Source organism: Engystomops pustulosus, chromosome 6 (genome assembly GCF_040894005.1).
Source record: "Engystomops pustulosus chromosome 6, aEngPut4.maternal, whole genome shotgun sequence".
In the NCBI taxonomy this organism is placed as follows: Eukaryota; Metazoa; Chordata; class Amphibia; order Anura; family Leptodactylidae; genus Engystomops; species Engystomops pustulosus.
The window spans coordinates 163,946,759-163,970,869 of record NC_092416.1 but is presented as its reverse complement, the minus strand read 5'-3'; the positions used below and the strand labels follow the sequence as shown (position 1 = coordinate 163,970,869).

The window sequence follows — 24,111 nt, the reverse complement described above, 5'->3', positions numbered from 1 at the left end:
CCTTAGTAAATGTGCCCCAATTTGTTGTACCCTCTACAGACAAACTGCACATAGTAGAGTTTGCACTTTTTTGATAAATGTGGATCTTTGTTTTTAGATCTTTTCCTGTATGGTCCAAATAACACTTTTCCTTTATTGGATCGGTAAAATCACTGGGATACCAAATTTATATAGGTTTTATTATGTTTTAATTCTATTAAAAAAAAATATTTTTTTGTCCAAAAAAAATTCTTAGTTTTGGCATATTATAACCTTTTTTTATAGTTGAGTGTACAGAGCTGAGTGAGGATTGAGTTTTTGTCTGACAAGCTGAGATCTTCATTGATATCATTTTGGGGATTGTATGAACTTTTTATTACTTTTTATTTCAATTTGTAAAATGGCAACAAATGAGGATTTGGACATTTGGGTGCTAGGGTTGTTAAGTATGGTAGAAGGATACCCTTATTACTCGGTAGTGAGATAATTCACATCTGATCCTGATCCCGGAAGAAGTGATGAAGATAGAGCTTCAGTGTCAAAGGAATAATCGGTCACATGGCCCTTTAAAAAGTGATGCTCCAGGCCTTCTGATGTATGTAGAGGCTCCTATAGTTTTGCTCCAGAATGAAGAGTAATTTTGACCACACACTTCAGCTTCAGTAAGAAAGAACAGCACCCACTTCACTTACTTTGTCATCTTTTTGGTTCTCAAGTGCAGATCAATACTCTCCTACGTCTCGAGAGAGCGTTCCAATAACTACATTTATTAAGGAATTGCTGTTTCTTTGAAGTTTCCTCAAAATGAAGTAGAGTTCTATGATTGAAAATGAATAGTCATAGTATCTGCCGGTAGCTTCAATCTCCTTGAGATACATGAAATAAGCACAGTGCCACCCGAACCTCTATGGCATCTTCCAAAATAATTTCTTCCTAGCTGTATGCTAACTATACAGAAACATTTCTACCATTAACTCGAATGGGTTCACCCACAATGTTTCCCCAAGTGTGGGTTTAGGGCCTTTGGGATGTGTTTAGTAGCTTGTTATACCTCTGCCCTAAAGGAGGAAAGACTCACTGGATGGATTCTAATTCTAATGTCAGATCAGATGCAACTTGTCAGACAGCTGCCAGAGGCCTCTCTGTGATGCTGAAAGCTGCTTACTTGTGATATGACAGAGATAGACAGTCTATGAACTGTGATTGTGTGTGTGTATGACTGTATAGAATTTATATGTGCTTTTATAGCCATCGTAGGTAATGACATTGCTATATGAAAGGAGGACAGGCTATGTCGTCCGAAGAAATGATAAGCATATCATAAGCCCCATAACCGTTTATCAGTATGTAATAGCTACATTTAGTAGCAGTGCAGTTACCTAAACGAAAAGAAAGAACACACTTTAGCAAAGTTTTCCATTTGGTAAAGGATTCGGAGTGCAGTAAAAAGTAGAAAGTTTTCACATAATGATTTACTGCAGATATACTGTACTCCTCTGCCTCCAACTAAGTCTCTCTGATATCTTTCTGTGTTATGTGTAAAATCTCCAATGTAGTTCTCTGAGATTCAGATTTATTATATCTCCTCCTACCCCCTGCCTACTGCTTGTAAGAGCTGACCAGTACAAACAAGCCTCCTGCTTATAATAGCTGACCAGTAGAAACAAGCCTCTGCCTTATTAGAGCTGATCAGTAGAAACAAGCCTCCTGCTTATAAGCGCTGACCAGTAGAAACAAGCCTCCTGCTTATAAGAGCTGACCAGTAGAAACTAGCCTCCTGCTTATAAGAGCTGATCAGTACAAACAAGCCTCCTGCTTATAAGAGCTGATCAGTACAAACAAGCCTCCTGCTTGTAAGAGCTGACCAGTAGAAACAAGCCTCTGCCTGATTAGAGCTGACCAGTAGAAACAAGCCTCTGCCTTATTAGAGCTGATCAGTAGAAACAAGCCTCCTGCTTATAAGAGCTGACCAGTAGAAACAAGTCTCCTGCTTATAAGAGCTGACCAGTAGAAACTAGCCTCCTGCTTATAAGAGCTGATCAGTACAAACAAGCCTCCTGCTTATAAGAGCTGATCAGTACAAACAAGCCTCCTGCTTATAAGAGCTGATCAGTACAAACAAGCCTCCTGCTTATAAGAGCTGACCAGTAGAAACAAGCCTCTGCCTGATTAGAGCTGACCAGTAGAAACAAGCCTCCTGCTTATAAGAGCTGACCAGTAGAAACTAGCCTCCTGATTATAAGAGCTGACCAGTAGAAACAAGCCTCCTGCTTATAAGAGCTGATCAGTACAAACAAGCCTCCTGCTTGTAAGAGCTGACCAGTAGAAACAAGCCTCTGCCTGATTAGAGCTGACCAGTAGAAACAAGCATGCTGCTTATAAGAGTTGATCAGTAGAAACAAGCCTCCTGCTTATAAGAGCTGCTCAGAAGAAACAAACCTCCTGCTTATAATAGTTGACCAGTAGGACCAAGCCCTTTGCTTATAAGAGCTGACCAGTAGAAACAAACCTCCTGCTTAAAAGCGCTGACAGACAGAAACAAGCTTCATTAGGAAGGAGACAGGGTGTATCACATAAAATATACTGATACTCTTAATTGTGAGTTAAAGAGGATCTTTCAATACCTCCATTAACTCTACCCTCAAAGGGAATCTGTAGCCATAATTTACCTTCCCTAGATAACTGTTATGTTATGTGCTATGCCCACATCTATAACCTAAGTCTTTGGTGTTTTCTCAGCTGCTCTTTTCATGCCAAAAGTTAAATTTAGAAATATGCAAATGAAGCTGAAGTGCTTTGGGGGTGTTATCAGGGTATCTCAGGGATACACATCAATCATAACAGCCCGTGCTACACGTTCTCCACCCAGCACCTTCTCTCATCTTTCCGCTATCCTTTCTCCTTTAGCTATGTCTCTCCTGTATCCACTACAATGTGGAGCATTTATTAAAGAGTTGAAATTTCTGGTTTGGTCCGGGGACAGACTTTGCCCTCTCTGGCAGGTATATTAGGAAATGTTTTCTGAATAAGGGGAATAATAGTGAAAGAAGAACCTATACATAGCACACAGGTAACACCCAAAGTATATACAAGAACCTCACCACTGTATGGGGGGAATTTACTGAAAAAAAATAGGGAAAGAGGAAACAGCCAAAAAGTCTTGTTACTCATCTGTCAAACAAGGGATATAAAAGGAGAGTGAGAAACTAAAAGTAGCCATCTCATCACTTCCGAGCTCCGTGATCTGTAAAGAAAACACTATTTATCCATGATAATCACATAATTCAGTATGCAAATATATCTTCTTCATCCTCCGGAGACTAATGTTCTTATCTGCATAACCTTCACCTCTGTCGTGGTAGAGGACATGGCTAGAATCTATAACGTGAACCAGTTATCAGACGCCAAATGCTTGGTTGGTTTAGTAAAATAACTGCATTTGTTTAGACCACAAAGTGGTAAAACGCTCTTGTAAAACACTTTGGTTCTAAGCAGACATGTTTTCCCTCTGTCTACAGGTGTAGTAAGCAATCTGCGGGGTCTTCAGATCGAATATCTCACTGCATTTGCTAGCAGACAATCCATACCAGGTAAGAGAGAAAATATACCGTATTCCATTCACTGTGGCCATTGCCTAAGGGGACAAAGATTTTATAATGGCACTAATATTGCAAAATTTGTGACTGCCTTCCGGCACTTTTCTGCCTTTTCTAAATGCTAAATAGCTGATGAGACCCGAACTCTATTCATTGGTCTCTTCCATTAGACATGTCTCTGCATCTATATGTGCCTTTGTCTTTGCCTCCTTCGAAAGCTTCAGCCTCTCTGTTGTCACCATGCGGCCCTCTGCATATATACACAGCTTATACTCTCTCACTGCTCTAAGCCATTCTCATGGCGTCTCCCACTGTGTCTCTCCCTTACAGTGTGTCCTCACTAACAGACACACGAGTAAGGGGTGAGCAGGATCAGTCATTACTCTGCTGCTACAGCGCCCCCTAATCATTAGTGATCACACATGTAAACAAAGAATCACAGAGAGTTTGCAGCCAGCACTAAAGTAAGCATCAAGAATGCCGAATCACTTGATGAACATACAGGGATTATTATTAAGGCAATAAAGGCACATGGGAAACGTATATAACAGAGCGGCCAACTCCTTTCTTAGAAAATAGTATGTAGTGGAATAGTTTATAAGTGTTTGCTCAAGTGGCGCCGTCATTCATCACAGGTCATAAATCAAAAGAAATTTACCGAATGGCATGAACAACGAGCATCAAATCTAATGGTGGCAGTGTCACATTTCTTTACTCATTAATCATGATTCAGTGTCCTCGGGTAATGGCCATATGTGCGGAAAATTCAATCTTTCAAGTTTATAAGTTCTATAGAAACATAAACATGACATTTCATCTACTATACATACAATATAGATTATTAGACATTTTACACCCAATTTTTTTAGTAAAAAATATATAGTACATAGATATAAAACAGCCTTTACCACTATACAGTACATAATAGTGGGATATTAACTAGAGATGAGCGAGTATACTCGTCCGAGCTTGATGCTCGTTCGAGTATTAAGGTACTCGAAACGGCTCGTTGCTCGGACGAGTATTTCCCCTGCTCGAGATCGAGCATTTAATTAAAAAAACACAGTGAAGAACAATGAAGAATAGAATAAAAACAGTGAACACAGGATCATTTAAGTGAAAAAGACAGTGAAGAACACAGTGAAGAATAGATTACAGATGTTCGGCACATCTGCTTACTTGTCGGAAGATACGCGTGGAACGGCAGCAGGGAGACATCAAGCAGCAGGGAGACATCAGGCAGCGGGGAGACATCAAGCAGCAGGGAGACATCAAGCAGCGGGGAGACATCGGGCAGCGGGGAGACATCAAGCAGCAGGGAGACATCAAGCAGCAGGGAGACATCGGGCAGCACGGGGGAGACAGACATCGGGCAGCAAGGGGGAGACAGACATCGGGCCGCACGGGGGACACAGACATCGGGCAGCACGGGGGACACAGACATCGGGCAGCACGGGGGAGACAGACATCGGGCAGCACGGGGGAGACAGACATCGGGCAGCACGGGGGAGACAGACATCGGGCAGCACGGGGGAGACAGACATCGGGCAGCACGGGGGAGACAGACATCGGGGAGCACGGGGGAGACAGACATCGGGCAGCACGGGGGACACAGACATCGGGCAGCACGGGGGACACAGACATCGGGCAGCACGGGGGAGACAGACATCGGGCAGCACGGGGGACACAGACATCGGGCAGCTCGGGGGAGACAGACATCGGGCAGCACGGGGGAGACAGACATCGGGCAGCACGGGGGAGACAGACATCGGGCAGCACGGGGAGACTTCAGTGGAAGAAGAGGAGCGGATCCCGGGACAGCGTATCACCCCGACAAGTAAGCAGATGTGCAGAACATCTGTAATCTATTCTTCACTGTGTTTTTCACTGCGTTTTTCACTTAAATCATCCTGTGTTCACTGTTTTTATTCTATTCTTCACTGTTCTTCACATCTGCTAACTTGTCAGGAGATAATATACGCACGGAACAGTGAAGAATAGATTGCAGATGTTAGCATACATCTGATCACTTATCAGAAGACATTCTTTTTCAATTAAATAACACATTTTATTCCCGAACCATGGTCCCTTTGAAAAATGCTCGGGTCTCCCATTGACTTCAATGGGGCTCGTTATTTGAGACGAGCACTCGAGCATCTGGAAAAGTTCGTCTCGAATAACGAGCACCCGAGCATTTTAGTGCTCGCTCATCTCTAATATTAACTGATTATTAATTTGATACCAATAATATCCATACAGTATCTTAATAATACTTCCTTATGGGATTGAGATAAGTCATCAAACTATAAAGCGGGCTCACATTATGTGGCTTTTATATATTCAACATATTTTTATTTTTTATTTTCAGTAATTGTTGAGTTCACAGTATACTGCAGAATTAATCAGAAAAACCTTGGCACCGTTTCCACTAAGCACTCAAAGATACCCGCAGCCAAAAATAAAAGCTTGACTGCGCTCCTGAACCTTTAAGTGCAGTAACTGTGTGCAGTATTTATGTTGAAGGCTTATTTTTTATGTTCTAGAGTTTTCGTTGCTTCATCTTCTAGGATAGTAAGTAATCTAATTATTAGCCCTATTTGTTTTATATGTGGTTAGTTTTGCCTACTCCTTCACCGTCTCCGAGGTCTAACTGGCAGCCAGTGACAGTAAGTGACTGGCTGCCATGTACAATATTTGGCATCAAACAACAAATCCATGGTTATCGGGGCTAAGAAAACCTCAAGGGTATATATACCCATTGAAATACATGAGGCCCGGTGCTGGACAAGGGCACATGCTCAAAAATAATGTTATAAGAGTGTGCCCTAATGGTGACAACCAGTAGGACTGCACTTACCAATTACTTCTTACTAAAATGCATAGGAATAGGAATTTCAACTCAAACACGTACTCAACAAATATGGAGCACTTCCAGACCTGCATTGACCAGAGTCCCGATCGGTCCTACCCATCCCCTGCTCTATGCTAGAGGGGGCAGGACCAGGCGGGACTGCAAGCACTATGGGAAGAGTGCATAAATTGTGCTACGTCACCCGAGCGCCTCAGGGAGCCTTATATTCCAATTCACCCATGGTAATTAGCATAAGTTTTATAACTCTGTATTTCCGCAATTACAACATATAGGGGCACATTTACTTACCTGTCCCATCACGATCCCTGATCCGGAATGTCAGACGAGGATTCGGAGCTGCCGCAATTCACTTAGGTTGTGCGTCCAATTTCCTGCATGTGTCGCTTTCTCGCTCATGTCTGCCAGAGTTCACCATCTTCTTTCCGGTGCATGTGAGTGCTGATTTTGCGACACAATTTGAATTTTAAATTCTGCGGGTTGTCTGAATTAGTCGGGTTGCCCGACAGCCACGCCCCCGATTTGTGTGCATGAAAGCTAGCGCCGATGCACCACAATCTGATCGCGTGCGCCAAAAACCTGGGGCAATTCAGGGCAAAACAGAAATAGTCAGGAAACCCGACGGAAATGCGCCCAACGGACCCTTAGTAAATGTGCCCCATAGAGTTATCTTAGGGTCCTGATGAACATCTGATGACACTGTAAACTGATGGTAGTCCTTTAAGTTTCTCTATTTACAAGATAGAAGACCACATGATGATCAGTGTTGAGACCCCAATAAATCATGAGGACTGTTGTACCCACCATGTACCCCAGATGACCCTACGTCCTTCGGCTCTAATCATCTACGTGCCATTGAGGGAGATTGCCTACTGCCATAGTCAGCTATCTCCATCAATTCCATAGACAGTGAATGGAGCGGTACCAGGCATGTCTGACCAGCTGCTCCATTCTTTTGGGGTGCCAGCACCGTGGAAAGGGGCTAACTTATTGTGACTGGACAACACTTTTCACACATCTTGATGGAAATGTAGAAACAAAATGTTATGGCTCTTGGTAGTCAAAGATTAAAAATAAAAGATGTACATTACGCATTGCGATGGCTGCCAACCTCACGAATCAAGGACACCAATGATAAACCCAGTGCTCGCACAATTCATGAGTATCTGTGTCACCATGAATGGTCTATACGCTGGAGCATGTATCTTAGTGACAAGCTGACTAGACTATGCGAGCAGTGAGCTTGGACAAACAGTACAGCCGCTTTCTATACACTCTCCGTAACCTTTTCCCAGCATACAATTTACAGATGAGGCTTTTTTTATAAGGAGAGTGAGAGTGGTAATGATGAAAGTATTGATCCCTCAACAAGAGGGAGAGGAAAAAAACTTTAATCAAGCGCATCCGTCTACCCAACCCAGAAGGAGCTGGGAAAAAAATAGAGCACCGGCTACCCAAAACAGTCCCCTTGCCTAAATGAACCTGCCCATTGGATGGATGAGCAAACACAATCTCATCCATCATCACTGCAAATAAGGGACAAGGGACTGTGTGTCCATTGGGGGAGGGGGGGGGAGTTGGGAAACTGATGATAAGGCTAGAAAACGAGAGAAAAATGATAAAGGGAACGTATATCGTTTTGGAGTCCAGTTGTAGATTTATCATCTTCACTTTTAGTGGGTGTTGTGGACCATACATAATTGTAAAAGGTTACTAAAAATGACAATAAAAAGGTACATCGAACCATAATCTGAGAAAAATGAACTATATATATAGATCTTTTATGCTTTTATGTTTTTTTTAATTATACAAAAATAAACGTCTCTTATTTTTTACGCATAGAGATCTAACATTTAAAAATATGGCCATTCATTTTTTAATCCTTTAAAAAATTATTCCCCCAACCACACTTAAGGAAGGAGTCATAATAGATCTTCTGGGGTATTTGAAAATTATATGATTTTTTTTATTGATGAATATATATATTTATATATGTATTGGATACATTAAATATGTAGTTTCTTCAGCTTAACCTCAAAGATGATTTGCAGCTCCTGCTACCACCCTGTACCCTGTGATCCCAGCCCTCTGATAGGAATAAGAAAGCCACACACCTGTTTCTATGTCTGTCTATGTAGTGCTCATTATTACTTGTGTACAGCAATCAGGAAGGCAGCGGCAATAACTGCCAGTAGCATATTATAATGTGGGCGATTTGGGCGGCCCCCAGGGGCCCAAGGATACTGAGGGGCCCATGATCTCCAAGTTTAAAACTTTCCTGTATAGATAATAAAAAAAAGCATCTCCAGCCATTAAAATCCTCATGATTTCAAAACATACTTATACCAGTGTCCTTCCAGGACCTTTGAAAGTCCTCCAAAGGTCCTCAAACTGCAGAATTGTAAGTGGACTAAAGGACCCCCCCTCCTTTTCCAAGTAAATGCCATTCAAAATTAGATTTATACAATATTTATACAACCCAGGATCCATGACCATCTTAATCGACCCCTGGTAACTGACATGTCTTCAGTTCTATAGAAGCATGACCTTGTGCAGTTGGAAAGATGTAATAGAATTAAGAGGGTTGGCCACACATTACTTTAAGTTTTCAGTAAAGTGTATGGGCAGGATATTTGGTCATTTACAAACATAGATATATTACTTCTTGAAAAGTCTTTTACCGCATCAGCTGCCAGTCCAAAAAATCTCTAACTGTCCAATAGCAATCTACCTTCCAGGACCTTTGATATTATTCAGGAATACAAACATAAGGTCCTGTAAGGTAGACTGGTCATGGACAGTAACCGTAGATCAAGTAAAGAAAGATAAGCAATGTACTAGTAAGATAGTAGATATGGCGTTCAAGCCCCCGCACCCTGCTCCACTCCAAGCCCACCACACCCAAAGGGGCTCATTTACTTACCCGGGCCAGCGAGTTCAGAGAAAGTGCATTGTATGACGATAATGCACTGTGCTGCGATTCACTAAGATCGTGCGCCCGATATCCTGCATGTGTCGCTTCCCCGCTCAGGTCCGACAGAGTTCACCTTCTTCTTCCTGGTGCATGTAAGTGCATTGTCTTGCGACACAATTTGCTGGTTAAATCCAGTGCTCAGTCCGAATCAGGCAAATTTCTGTCACCTGAAAGCTGGCGCAGCTGCGCCACAATCCAATTGCGTTAACCAGAATCCCAGCACAAACAACAATTAAATACCTGTCAAAGCTGCGCAAATCCCAAAAATGGCGAACAGCACAATGAAAGTGCGTTTCGGGACCCTTAGTAAATAAGCCCAGAAGTGTTAGTTTTGGGGTTTATTACATTATTTTTCCACCAGAAAACAAGAGATGTTAAATCCCCCCAATGGGGCACATTTACTTATCCGGTCTAGTCGCAATCCCGAGGATTCGGGTCTGCTGGGATTCACTAAGGTCGTCCGCCCAATATCGAGCAGGTCTCGCTGCTGCGCTGAGGTCCGCCGGAGTTCACCTTCTTCCTCCTGGTGCATGTAAGTGCGTGATCTTGCGACACAAATGGTTTTTTAAATTCTGCTGTTTTTCCGAATCCGTTGGGTTGTCCGACGGCCATGCCCCCGATTTCTGTGGCGTGAAAGCGGGTGCCGATGCGCCACAATCCGATCACGTGCACCAAAATCCCAGGGCTATTCGGTGCAAAACGGAAATATTCGGGAAACCAGACAAAAGTACGGCATTCGGACCCTTAGTAAATGATCCCCAGAGTCTCTATACATATGTACTCAATATAGTTCCAATCCCGAAAAAAAAGAGAAGTTAAACTAAAAAAGTTGCCAGATCACTTCATATTTGTTCTGAAAGGCAATGCCAAATGCGGTCATTTGGCAATGAAAGAGTTATATTCCGAGAGTTTGCGAGTGCGTTGGTTCGTATCAGTGTGATCCACTTTGTACGTGTCCTTGGCAGACACAAACACAGTTCGGTCACAGCGGGGAATATCCCTGTCACAGGACGCTATTAGGCATCCCGCATGCTTAATTTACATAATGAGACTGATTTGCATAGGCAACTTGTATAGCGAGTAGTTTATTTGCCTGGGACATGGCCAGCGCTCATTCCCAGATATGGAACGTCTCGCCAGTTGGCAGGATTGCTGATGTTGGTTCCTCGCTGCAACGTAGACTGATGGATTCAAATATGCCACTTTTATTTCCAGAAATCTCCGAGCGGAATCTATTCTCAGCAACAGTCGCTCTACGAGCCATTTATAAATGTTAACGATATATGCATTAGATGCCTCCAGGCAGTAGAGACTATTGCCGCGCTGAAGCAAGGAGACGTGGGTTCGTGTCTGTCTGGGGATAGGTGTTTAGCCAGCAATTTCGAGTAACAAGCTGCATTTTTATGTTTATTTTAAGCTTTGTCTCTAAAAAGAAGCAGAAGGAACTTACATCACCCTGCGTCAGGTTATAGTAGCTTTGATATAACAAATATGCTGTAGAACTCTACAAAAGTCCATCAAAACCACCAGTTTGAGAAGATATGCTGGTTTCCCAAGGGGAAGAAGATCGATTCTATTCCATTCGGGCAATCAAAAAAAAAACGGACTTTTGCTCTGGCGCAAAAGTGTACATAGTAGCTACCAAACCCTGTGCCGGGGAGAGATGGTATACTGGATTTCTAAGATGCAAACTCCCGATGGTCTAAATTAAGTATCCGAGACTATAATTTAAATGACCCCTCTTTTTAATTTTTCATTTCGTAATTTTGTACTATAGTTATTAAATCATATTTTAGATATACACAATAATCTTTACATTGCTCTTCGACAAGGGTAACGGAAAACAAAGGAATTACCTTTGCACTGTCCATATGTCCCACCATGGCTTCCTTAGTTTTCACCTACCGAGTAGTCACGGGTTCACTATCCGTGTGGTCCACCAACCCCGACACCTTCCGGTGCTCTGCATTCTAGCAACCATTACATCCGGTGATCACATCCCGAGTATGCCGTAAGGAAGGACCAATAGGACTATATAATAATGATATCATAATGATTTACGTCACCTCGAATATATATACGTATGTTTTGTGAGTGCATTCTCTGTAAGTATAATAGATGTATAGGTATTATTAATATTTTGATGACAAGTAACCATGACATCACTTCCTCTGTGATTGATATATAAATCCCAATGTTTGGATATACAGCACAGACCTGATGAAGCGTCCAGTTGTCAGAATGCGAAACGTCTTAAATTCCTTTGTTTTAAATTTATTTGTTTTAATATTTATAATAAAAATGGCATGTTTATTGCCTATACTTTAAATCGGGTTGCCCCGGAGCAAAAGTCCATTTTTTTCTTTGATTGCCCGGAAGGAACTGAGTCGATCTTCTTCCCCTCGGGAAACCAGCATACCGTCTAACCGGAGTCTTTCTGCCGGAAGGGACTAGGCAGCACCCGAAATGCATCTAACAGTGTTGTGCCTTCATGCACAACTATCAAAGGTGAGCAGACTAGTGCATCATTTAGGATACGAGTTCGCTATCATACTTATTTTCACCAGGAAGCGCCTGTTTATTCTTCTTTCTGTTGGAGAGTTTGAGAAGATCTTTGCTCAATAAAGACAATGAAATATAGTAGTCATGGCTTACAAAGTAATCCACAACCTGTCCCCTCCACATATCTCTGAACTAGTCACCCAATACTTTCCCACACGTGATCTCCGGTCCTTACAAGACTTTCCACTACTCTCTACTATCTGCTCTTCTTCGCCAAGGCTCTGGAACTCTCTACCATAATGTATCAGACATCCCCACCCTCTAAACATAGCCTGAAAACTCAGCTGCTTAGGATTGCCTATAACATGCAATTATCAATTCAGTTTTAGGCAGTTGTCTCATATGGTTTCTATGGTGCCTTCTAGAGAGTGGGCATGGTAACAGAATATGTGTCTTACATCACTTGGGGCCCCCATCCATTAAGCCTATATGTATGTTATCAAACCAAATTGTACATCCTCGTGAAGGCACAAAGATGATCACAGTGTGAACCTACAGGTAAAGGACTTTCAAATCTCAGAGGAGGAACAGATGTAAAAAATAGATCTTCAGCTCACCTATCTGGCAAAATGTTCGTATTCCAATATCCCACATCCAGAGCTGGTGTGAACGGTGCCCGAGTCTCAATGGAGAAACTCGAGTCTCACTTCAGAAAAAAGTGAAATCGATCCAGCACTCGTATCAAAGAGTTAAAAACTTCATATTCTTTATTTTAATCCATGGTAATAAGAGACAAAAAAAAAAATTCATGTACATCACATGGGACCATGACTAAGGACACCATACCAAGTTATGTGTGAAACGCATAGTTCTGCCACACGCACTTTTTAACAGTGAGTGTGTCATCTCTATACATGTGATGTACTTGAATTTTTTCTTTTTTGTCTCTTATTACCATGGATTAAAATAAAGAATATGACGTTTTTAACTCTTTGATACGAGTGCTGGATCGATTTCACTTCTTTCTGGACCTTCAAATCTGCTCAGACGTAGAATACTCCATTAATTACAGTTCCATAATTTCCAGGACTTATTGTACTGACGTATCACTACGCCATGCTGTTCTCTACTACTAGTCATGGTAATAACAAAACCTGCCTCAGAGTAAAGGGAAATGGCTCAGTGTGGAAATAAGGAGGTTTCTAATTCCCTCGGTTAGAAATAACAAAGTAATCAATTAAAGTAATTAAGGTATCATTACATTGAGACTTGCCAAGACAGAACTGGACAATTCCCAGGAGTTGGGTTTCCGTTGTGCCTACTAGTGCCTTGGGTTAATTGTATTGATGCCAATGATAAACATCGTTCCTGGCTCCTTAGTACCCTGTTGGCTCCCGGATTTCACACTAATCGGCTTGTAAGATCAATGTTCTCCAGCTTTGCATAAGCATATTCTAATTTAAGGCATATTACATCCAAAATTTTACTAATTAAGATAAAGTAAAAGACTAGGATTACATGAAGGCAATAGCAATGCCCACTGTTGCAAATAATTTAAAATCCTCAGGACCATAGACATAGCTAGCAGGGGGCAGAGTGGGTGGTTGCTTCAGGCCCACGGAACTGGAGGGGGGAACTAGTTTGGTGTCAGTACCAACAAAAATAGGGTTTTTGGTCCGGACAGAAATGGCAGAGGCAAGATAATGCTGCTGCCTCCTGTTATGGTGTGCTGCTCTGTACTGCTCCGGCCTGCTGGAGAACGGAGGAGAAGAGAAGGAGGGAATCCATATGTATCATTCCATCTTTCCCTGTAGAAACAGGAGAGTTTTCAATGCTCTTGGGGCTCATAACAAGGTCTGTGTATGTTAAATTACTGGGGCAGAGAGGTCTACTACAGCTACAGACGCTGCTGCTGGTCAAGTGTCCCAAACTATCAGCAGCTTCAGGGGAATTACATTCTATGTGCCCCCACCTTCATTTAACCCCTTGGCATCAACTTTCACACAGCACACCCACTACTGCCCATTATGAGCCCCCGAGCACCCATCCAGCTAGGCGTGAACTTAAGCTCCCTGAGCTATAGAATGGCGGTCCACTCCACCCCATGCAATAGAAATGTATCAGGTTTTTATTAGTAGGTGGGTACTTCATGCAGTGTACAGAGTTGAGGACCCCCTAATTTAATGCAGTGTTCAACAGATGATGATTCCCCACCCCCCCACATTATTAATCAATGCAGAGTTCAGGAGACCCCTATAAAAATAGTAAACCTCTTACTCACCCCTTGCAGCTCCGGTGCTCCCTGGCTTCCTTTTCTCCCTGGATGGCTTCTTCCTGTATAGGACACAGGTGTTTCATGTCGCCTGTGTAATAGAGTATGCTCAGCCACAGTTCACTGACATATCCTTTCCTTCTCTGTTAATCAGATGTATCTTTCTGCTGGTGGTCCAGCGACCTGCCATCTGACAGACATGGGCCTGCTCCAGCTTCAGTCCTGGTCGCACACACAACATACCCAGTCATTACGCTCCTCCTAGTGACCATTAGAACCATGTGGAGACCTAGGTGACCTATATCACTGAATGTTTTTGAAAGGCAATACAAGTTACATACAAGATAGGCTCTTAGGGTTTGTTCTTAAGTTGAATTTGTAGAATTATGGTTTGACACTGGAACAAGAATTAACAGCTTCATTGCAGACACCTTATCATTACAGCCTTGGACTAAAGTAAATTAAATTTACAGAATCCAGAGAGCTTCCCTAGAGGTCAAATTGGGCAGAGAGGTTAGTTTGTAACTAGGGGTCGTCTCTAAGTTGGGGACCACTTGTACAAGGATTATGCACTTGCAAAGTCTACTGTAGTTACATGTTGTTTTTGTAACATATTTGATCAATTTCTCCCCGATTCTATCATACTCTAAGTAAATAACGACCTTCTCAGCTGGCCACAAACAATTTTGCCATCAAGAGCCATTGGCAGTTCCGTCAAGCTAATTACTATTCTAATCACAGATTCATTCCGACGGGAAATAAACTTGTACAACTTTTCCCACAACAAACATTTCTTCCACAAGTAGAACATAACTCACCTCCTATGTAATACAATCCTGGGTCAGGAAAGGCTAGAGGAAAGGGATTCAATCTATTATGTGAGTCTCTTAAGTACATACTGGACCCAAGGAGATGTTATTTTTTCACCAGGACAGTGCCCACCTACTCTTCTACCTGGCACCGATCCGGTAGCCTAGACAGATTGCAATTCAAAGAAATGCGCTCTTCAAACACCAGAGCCAGGGAACTGCTGCCAAAATGTAATTACCTTCAGCAAAGGCTGCTTTTGTTTTAATTAAAGGTACAAACGAGCCTCCAGCAGATGGGAGATGCTCGGTGTTATGGGAAGGAATGGTCTCTCGACTTAACTCTTTCTATGGAAATGCAAAATAACAACAAAGAACTGTTTGTTCCATGGCTTTTAAAGTATTCGGGAATGTTAGGACACGTGACAATTATCTTTGTAGGTAACATTAAAGTAGGTGATGTTCCGATTTATTCTTTACAAACGAAGGGGATGCCAGTTTTTCAAAAACAAAGGCCAAATGTCATACAACTCTCCAAGCAGAGTTTTCATCTCCCAAAACACCGAAAGACGCATTGAAAATTGAATGATACCTCCTTCACTCTTACTACAACTGGAGTAACTCAAGATAAGACATATCATATGAATATAACCAAGGGCATACATTCACGGGGGATCGGGGTGCTGTCACACCCTAGCCCAGAAGGTTTAGGAAATACATAAGATGTCTCTTCCCCCATAAGAGTAGACTAGTATTATAAATCAGTGGGAATCACCCACAATCTGATCTGTGGGAGTCCAGTGGCTAAAACCCCCACAATCAACATAAAGTGGGAGCCATTGTCAATGTGTGAGGAAGTCACATGTCAGGCGTGTGTCCACTGCTAGAGATGAGCACACCTGAAGTTTCCATTCCATACAACAGGGACAGATTGTTGGATTGGTTGATAAACAGCCAATCTTCTGCTGTAGCCCCATCTATTCATCTTCGCTCAGACATGTAAACAAAGATCTATAGAGAGTCTGCAGACAGCACTAAAGTAAGTAGCAGAAATGTTGAATCTTTTGATGAACATTCAGAATTTATAATTAAGTCAGTAAAAGCAAATGGGCAACTTATGTAAAAGAATGGCCAACCCCTTTAAGTTTGAGAGCTGTTTTAAACGTTTCATCCTGTCCCAGAAGCTTCCAAAAACTCCAACAATCTTAGACATCCTGTAAGTTTTGGCTAAGAAAGCATGATACAATCCCTGGATATAGAGCAGAGCTCATTTAGCAGGTTTACTACCTCGAGCTGTCAGATGCATATATGCATACTACTGTTGACAAGCCAAGTTTTACTTTTGCCTCGGAGATGTTTGTGAGCTGAGGAGACACTACCTGGTTTAAGTCTGAACTTACTGAACCCTTATTCAGGAAAGAGGCCACCAGGGAAACAAAATCAGTCAAAAAAGTACAGTATAAAGCAACTGAGGTAAATATTAAATGTCAGTAAATGTCAGCGGACTCAAAGCAGTTTAGTTAACTGTAAGCTGTAAGTAGTCTTTTATAATGGTATCTGTGCCATGTACAAGTCTCAAATTCTAAATACTGCTAATATCTGCAATACACAGATACAACACCTAGTCTTGGATCATTAGGGATTGTCTAGCTATAGTGAAAATTCAAGTTAAATTGCTGATCAGTGGGTGGAACATAAGGAACATCTTGCTATTTTCATATATTTCGATAAATACAAATATTTTTGAAAAAATACCCCATGATTTTGTTTTGTAAATTGGACTACTTTATTTAGGCAATGCATTTCAACACCAGAACAGTGTGTCTTCTTCAGGCCAAAAATTCTAGATAAAGCTGTCCTATGATCCTAGTTAACCTCTTTGGCTGTTTCTTATCTGAACCCTAGACATCCCTATCATTGTCTTTTGGAACCTTCCAAAATGTCTGTACCATCTCGTATACTCTAGAGCACTCGTGGCAAACCTATGGCGAACCTAGGTGGCACTCGGAGCCCTTTCTGTGGGCACCCAGGCCTTCACCCTAGCACAGAATTTGCTAGACATGACTCAAAGTTTCCTCCTGGGGTCCAAAACAATTTTAAAGCGACACCTCCTTGACTGCAAGGACTACACAAGAAGCAAGAAGGTATGGACAGAGATGGATTATGGTCAGAGCTCCTGCTCTGGGTCCCCTGATTCTTCCTCTTCAGGGGACCCTGGAAGGAAGCTACAATCCAAATTTTCTTTCTATTGTATTGGTGTCCTCAGAACGCCAATAGGATTAAGACTTATGATACAGTTGGGATCAATAGGTTACTGCTTAAATTGTCATCTTGGCACTTTGTGACATAAAAGTAGGTTTTGGTTGTAGTTTGGGCACTCTGTGTCTAAAAGTTTTCCCATCACTGCTCTGGAGTGTTGGATGGATTGGATGGAGGATGCTGGCAGCAATAATACTCACCGTTTCAACAGTGCAAGCACTAATAGTCATTCTAAGGCGAGAGAAATACCTATAGTACCTTGCTTTTCACCAACCATATTTGAGTCTTAAACCTACTCCACCAGGGTCTGCATCTTTTCCTCTTGTCTTCTCTCTCATGACCCTGTGACTCTCACAATAGTAATAAAGTGTGACTAACGTTGAGTGGCTCCATTGAGTCTCAAGAGCCATATATCCAAAACTATTTGGTAGCTCATGGGCGCATCAATCACAATAATGTGAGACCTTGATGAAACGGGTAGGCTCTGTTGAACATGTCAAAGCCGAGATCCAAATAACTGTCATCTTTGGCACAACATTTCCGCGCAGTTGTCCATGTAGCGGAGGATTCTAAACACCATTGACATCACACAGATTAAAAACAAATTTGGAAAAGTGATTGCAGCCATAAAAGCCATTTCGGAAACTGGAGTTGAGGAGAGGACACCTGGAGTCACTAATGACCAAAAATTTCCACATGTAAATTTCAATGCATCAAATGTTCAATTTAAGTAGTGTTACGAAAAAACAAATCGCACAACATAATTGTGTTTTTTGTATCCAGCTTGTTAGAGTTAGATCTGTTCTTCTCTCTCCGTGATTTAATCGAGCTGCCGGAAAAATACAGCGATCTGCCTGCACAGCTCAGCAAACCACAGAAGCGACCCATTAAATCATTCCGAGACAGCCGTACACTTTATCATCTAGTACGAGGACCAGATGCTATTAGGAGCGAGGGAAGAGAGAAGGCATTAACCCTTACGGGTCCATGCCAGGAATATTGGCAAGAGTAGGCCATCAAAATATCGATTGACTAGGGATAACTTTACTTTGTAAAATGAAGATTTTGATCATCAATGAAATCTTCTGAAAAATATAGATGCTAATTCCAAGCAAAATAGGCAGGATGTCCATACTCTACTCATGACAGGTGCCACAAGATGAAACTTCCATATCAGACAAAAGATAAGATATTTTAGTGACTTAAGCCGTTGTTCATTAGCGAGTTTGGACCAACAAATTTGTTCCATGTGCTTGTAGTATTCACCAGACCGAACATACAATGGCTGAAGTGTCCTTTCAGTTCAGTGATTCTAGGTTTGGACCGGTAAATCCCACAAGCACACAGAGAAAGTTTGTCAGACCAATCTCTCTCGGCCAACGAACTTGTGAAAAAAACTGCAGAACATGGCATCTCTACAGGTGTTTTCACATAACCATTTTTAATTTCATGTTTAATAATAATTCCTTTATTTATATAGCGCACATAGATCACATAGCGCTACACAGAATTTGCCAAATCGGTGAAAACATTTTTCCAACCTATGTCTTCTAACCAATGTTAAACCTTCAGTTTATTTATGGACATGAATAAAACTGAACAACTAAACATAACAGACGTAGCAAAAAACTGAAGCAAAAAGCAAACAAAACATCTGTATCAATGAACATGCAATTTGTATCCAACCAAGACGTGTTAACATTATTGGTTACCGACTGTCAGGGTTACAAGTGTCAGGGTAAAAGCAAGGGTCTCTACTACAGAAGCATATACCATAGGGCTATACATTGTATCAATCTTCATCTTCTCCAATGTGATCCTTGATATTTACCATCTCATCAAAGCAGCCGATTGGTGTTTGATTGACATAACGTCGTGAGCAGATATCAACACAAAAAGATAGAACGACGCAGCACTCCCATGTAAAAATGATTTCCTTTATTCCATCATATATAGCAGCCAAGTTTTCGCCTTCTCTATGAAGGCATTATTGAGTCTTTTTTGTGAATATTTTACCCTGGTGTGGTCAGCCTTTAGAAGATCTGCATTCCAATCCCATGGTACTCTACATTACTTGTAAGTAGATATCAATTTATCATCAGTTTAGATCAGGCACAGAGGAAACAAAATACAACTAGTGAACCTGGAGATACCGATTTTCCATCTTGCTTTTAGCAATTATCAGCCTGTCACATCTCTCGACCCCCCCACCTAACCCCATGTGCCCTGGCCATGCTGGCAGAAGCACAAACCATGTATCTTGCTGCCTGTGCCGAGCTCTTTATTAGGAGACGCAGATCTCAAAAACATTGCTGGAAACCTTACAAGACCTGTGGTCAGAGTAGAAGGACCTTAGATTGAATGATGGCCGAGATGAAAGGGAATCAGCGCCTCAACCAGCATTGCTTAACATTTCATCCTCCAGTCTGCAGACGAGGCAAGATTTCCCAATACCGTACCAATCTGTCAGAATAACCAGGCTGGAAAGGGGGTTCTAGAGCAGGTTAATTTTCTTAAAGTTATGTCTCAGTAGCTTAGCTAAACTTGTATTAACACGATTACTAAAATGTGCTCACATTACATCTGTGTGAATGTGACTTTCAACAAGGACCCTTTGGCGCTGCTTCGCTAATTTCCGAGCATTTTGAGATTTTTCTCAATTCCCTATCAATCTAGAATTACTGTGCTGCTAGTTTCAGCAGACAATATACTGATTAGGCTTTCCACTATAAGGTGGGCGGTCCAGCCCAATGTCCTTGTTTATGTATCTAATTGAGATACTTCCCCCTTGGGTCTGTGGTGCTGGATATTGTAAGGTTTAGTAAACCAGTTAAAACTACTTCTATTTAATAAAACATGAGTAAAAGTGAGACACCTTTTGCGCTTGAGGAGCTAAGAAAGGAAGATAAAACAATCTTACACATGAAGCGCTCATTGAGGGGCAGTGGCATAACTTGAAGCTAAGGGGCCAAAGGGCAACGTCTGTGCCAGGCCCCCAACTATAGTGTATGGATTTAAGTACTAGTCTTCTCCTATGGGAAAGGGACACCTTATGGGTCCCCAAGGCCTCCTGGGCCCAGTTGCGACTGTACCGTATGCACCCCCTGAAGTTATGCCCCTATTGAAGGAGATTTATCAGAGCCTGTAAGCCATTTTTCGGGCTAACAAGCCTTGAAATAGGAATTGTGCCTATTTCCGCCTATTGGGCGTGGAGGGGCGTGACGGAAACCATCTGTTGCCCTGGAGTGGGCAAGTGTGGGGTGATCCTGTTCAGCACTCACACACTGGCTATAGACTGCACCAGGACATCGGTACACCAGGCAAGACCTGGTTAAGAAAGGCCCTGCAGTGCCACCAGATATATAGGGAGCCCAGAGCCTCTAGATATATTTGGTGCGTGCAGAAGGGCAGGGTTGGTGTGTGTTAAAACTTTTTTGATCTTACCAATTGACTGCAATGAAACAAAGGGGTCTGAATACTTTTTGTACCCACTGTGTATATAAAGATTATTATTATAATCAGAAGAAGTGGCATCAATACCAAAGAGCGTACAATATTACTGTTCAATAGAAGAAGCAATAATTATCTTATTCAAATATAAACTAAACTATAAAATATAGTTATAGTTAAAAGACAAGGAAATACAATGTTCACACCACAAAATTAAATTGCTCTTTAATACTATTAATAATTAAGCGTGCAATAAAATTTGCATTTTTATCACGCAATAAAATATCATCACAATTATTATGCAATTACATCAGCATTAATATTCTGTAATAAAATGAAAACCTCATAAAATTAGCATTTGTACAATATCATAAAGCTGGAATTGATCTGATGCAGCACAATGATCGATTAATATGTTTAATAAGTCAAGTTAAGAATTATTCCAAACAATAAAAAAAATCTTATAACAAAATATTATTAATACTGGCCAATAGATTGTAGTAAAGAATGTGCAAAAAATGTAATACAATTAGAATATAATAATAGGGACTTAATTAAAATTCATACCAAAGTAATGGCAACTGCTTTAGTACCATGCTTAGAAAAAGTAATTAAAAAATTAAGATTATACAATTTTATCAAATTAGTGCTAAAGATGCTTCTAAGATGGGATACATGTACATTCTGAGCCGGTGGGGAGAGCCACTGTAAAGAGCACCTCCCACCCAGTACAAAGGGGTGGTCTATGACTATCATGGGCCCAGGGCTGCATGAAAATTGTGGGACCCCACAGGACTGATTTTATTTAAGGGTTTGCAATTTACGGTCTACATAAGAACCAGCTTGGAAAAGAAGGGAAGAGGGGGGAGTTCCCTTCTACCAGCATTCAACTCTGCAGTTTAAGGACCAATGGAGAACCTTCAAATGTTCTAGAAAGTCCCGTGTTTGAGGATTCTGGGCTGGAGGTCCCTTTTTGGGTAGTCTCTACAAGGCAGTATCAAACCTGTTGAGTGGTTTGGGTAGCCATAGGCCCCCCACCTTGAATCCTGGGATATTGGGGCATATTTATCAGGACCTCTGCGCACCGCCACTGGCGCAGAGGCCCTGAAATAATCGCAAATGCTAGCTTATTGCTAGCTTTTGCGATTATTTTCCCCAATCCGCCACCTTCACGCCAGTGGGGTGAAGGGGGGGCGCGGCCGGCCGAGCGGGGGGCGCGGCCGGACGGGAGTGGGCCGGCGCGGGGCGTTACTGTCCCCGCGCCTGCGCACTCGCTGCTTCCGGCGACTTTTCATACGTGAAAAGTCGCCGGTTGCGTTTTTTTCTACGCCAGGCAGGGCCTGGCGTAGGATAAACGCTACGCAACTGGCAGCCCGATACATGAAGAGGCACGAGCGCCAGCGTATGATAAATATCCCCCATTGTCTGTATTATAGATCTCTGCTGAATAAGGCCATTTACTAAATTGTATTCACAAGGGTGTCACATTGTCCAATTCTAAAGGATCCATGATGTCTACAAAATGTATCTTTAATGATATCATAGGATCTATAGAAACGGATGGTAGCAGAGACCTTTTCCTAGTACTAACTTAGGGTTAGATAATGTAATGTAATTGTAGACTCTTCTTAAAGGGGTTGTTCACTTTAAGCACATTCCAGCCATTAATTGATACTTGCTCTATCCTTTCTTATCAGTTTTTCTAGACCTCTTCTTGCTGCGATGCAGAAGGAAACTTCATTCTTTACTTCCTGTAGATAAACACCCGTCCATGGTCATGTGATGTCACACAGGTGCACAGCTTGTTATATCACAAAATATCAGAGCTGTGGGATACTAACTGGCCACCTGTGTGGCATCACATGACCATGGAAAGTGATGAATGAACTTTTCTGTTGCATGACAGCAAGAAAAGATCTAGAAAACTGTAAATAATAGATGCAGAAAGTATATTGCAAATTTGTACAACCTTTACATATACAATATCAATTAATTGCTGGAATGTGCTTAAAGTGAACAACCCCTTTAAGGCCCCTTCTATACTCGCATCACACTCGCAACGCATGCTTGGATCGCACGGTCCGAACGCTGAAAACCAGAACTCAGCATGTCAGTTCCGGTTTTCAGCGTTCAGGTCGTGCGATCCGAGCAGCACACATTGCGAGTGTGATGCGAGTTTTCTGCATCACACTCGTGAGTGTAGAAGGGGCCTAAGATTTCGACCTCTGGTTTGATAGTGAGAGTTATTTGTGTATGGTAACAAGGAAAGGTAACTCATTTTGTCAATTCATTTACACATTTCCATGGAAATGGAAAGGTGTTGTTCAGCACGTCGGACGCATTTCTGTCGGGTTTCCCTAATATTTCCATTTTGCCCTGAATTGCACTGGGTTTTTTGGTGCACGCAATCAGATTTTAGCGCATCGTCGCCGCCTTGTATGCAACACAAATCGGGGGGCATGGCCGTTGGACAACCCGACTGATTCGGAACAAACCGTGGAATTTACTGTTCAAATTGTGTCTCAAGATCAGCACTCACATGCATCAGGAAGAAGATGAAACATTTTGTTGATTATGGGGAATCCCTATCCTAGTGGTTAATAAAGTGGGGATGTAAAGAATATTTTATCTGATGAACCCAAGGAACCTGAGGAAGAACTCAAGAAGAGAATAGTCTAACGCAGCGCATGTTATACTCAGTTCTCAGTCTGTTTTATTCCTGCCCTATTGTATTGTAACTTTAAGCCAGTGACTTTACATTACTTAAACATGTCATCTATAGATTTTCCCTCAAGCTTCTAGTCTTCACAGACTTGATACTGTTGACCTGGAGCTATGCAGCCAGTAGTCCCGGTGTTTGCGGTTATACGCTCCATGGAGCGTTAGGCTACGCAGGTGCTGGTTAACCGAGTGATGTGCGGCTGCCTGCAAACAGGCACAAGTGCCAGGGAGCACACATGGCTGCACAAGTGCTATCTAGCTCTGTCACTTGCTTTTATCTTTTTATGGGGAGATTTGTTTCGAAAATTGTAGGAGAGGTGTAAAAAAAATACCCGGTACAAGATACCTGTGGAAGCGTGCGGTTAGAACTGACACAATAGGACACATTTACTAAACACAGTGCAGACTCCAATATGTGCAGTTTGCCTGTGTATAGTGCAGGGGGCGCTAGATTCTTAATGAATCATGAATCTGGTGCGCCCTGCACTGCTCCCACTGAATACATCACCGTTTTTTTTTTTGTGCACCTTTAACATGGGGCGTGCAACACACTTTTGTCAGACTCTGCATGATAAAAGTGGCACACGGTTCGACTGAGCACCGGAACGCCCCCTTCAGTGCAGAAAATTGTGTCGCATGATGACTACTGCAGCCGCACCACAAATAGGTCAGGTGCGATACAA

At 42.1% G+C, this 24,111-nt stretch overlaps 1 protein-coding gene across 3 annotated transcripts in view; it reads left to right on the top strand.

Annotated features, from left to right (window-relative positions):
• Nucleotides 1-24,111, top strand: part of RALY (RALY heterogeneous nuclear ribonucleoprotein) — a 119,306-nt gene that overhangs the window by 51,056 nt on the left and 44,139 nt on the right. For 2 of the 3 annotated variants that reach the window (XM_072112187.1, XM_072112185.1), the window contains exon 2: nt 3,498-3,569. The exons of the other annotated variant lie outside the window; for it this stretch is intronic. The gene's annotated coding sequence lies outside the window, so the exon portion shown is untranslated. The remainder of the gene's footprint in view (nt 1-3,497; nt 3,570-24,111) is intronic. 3 annotated transcript variants of the gene reach the window in all.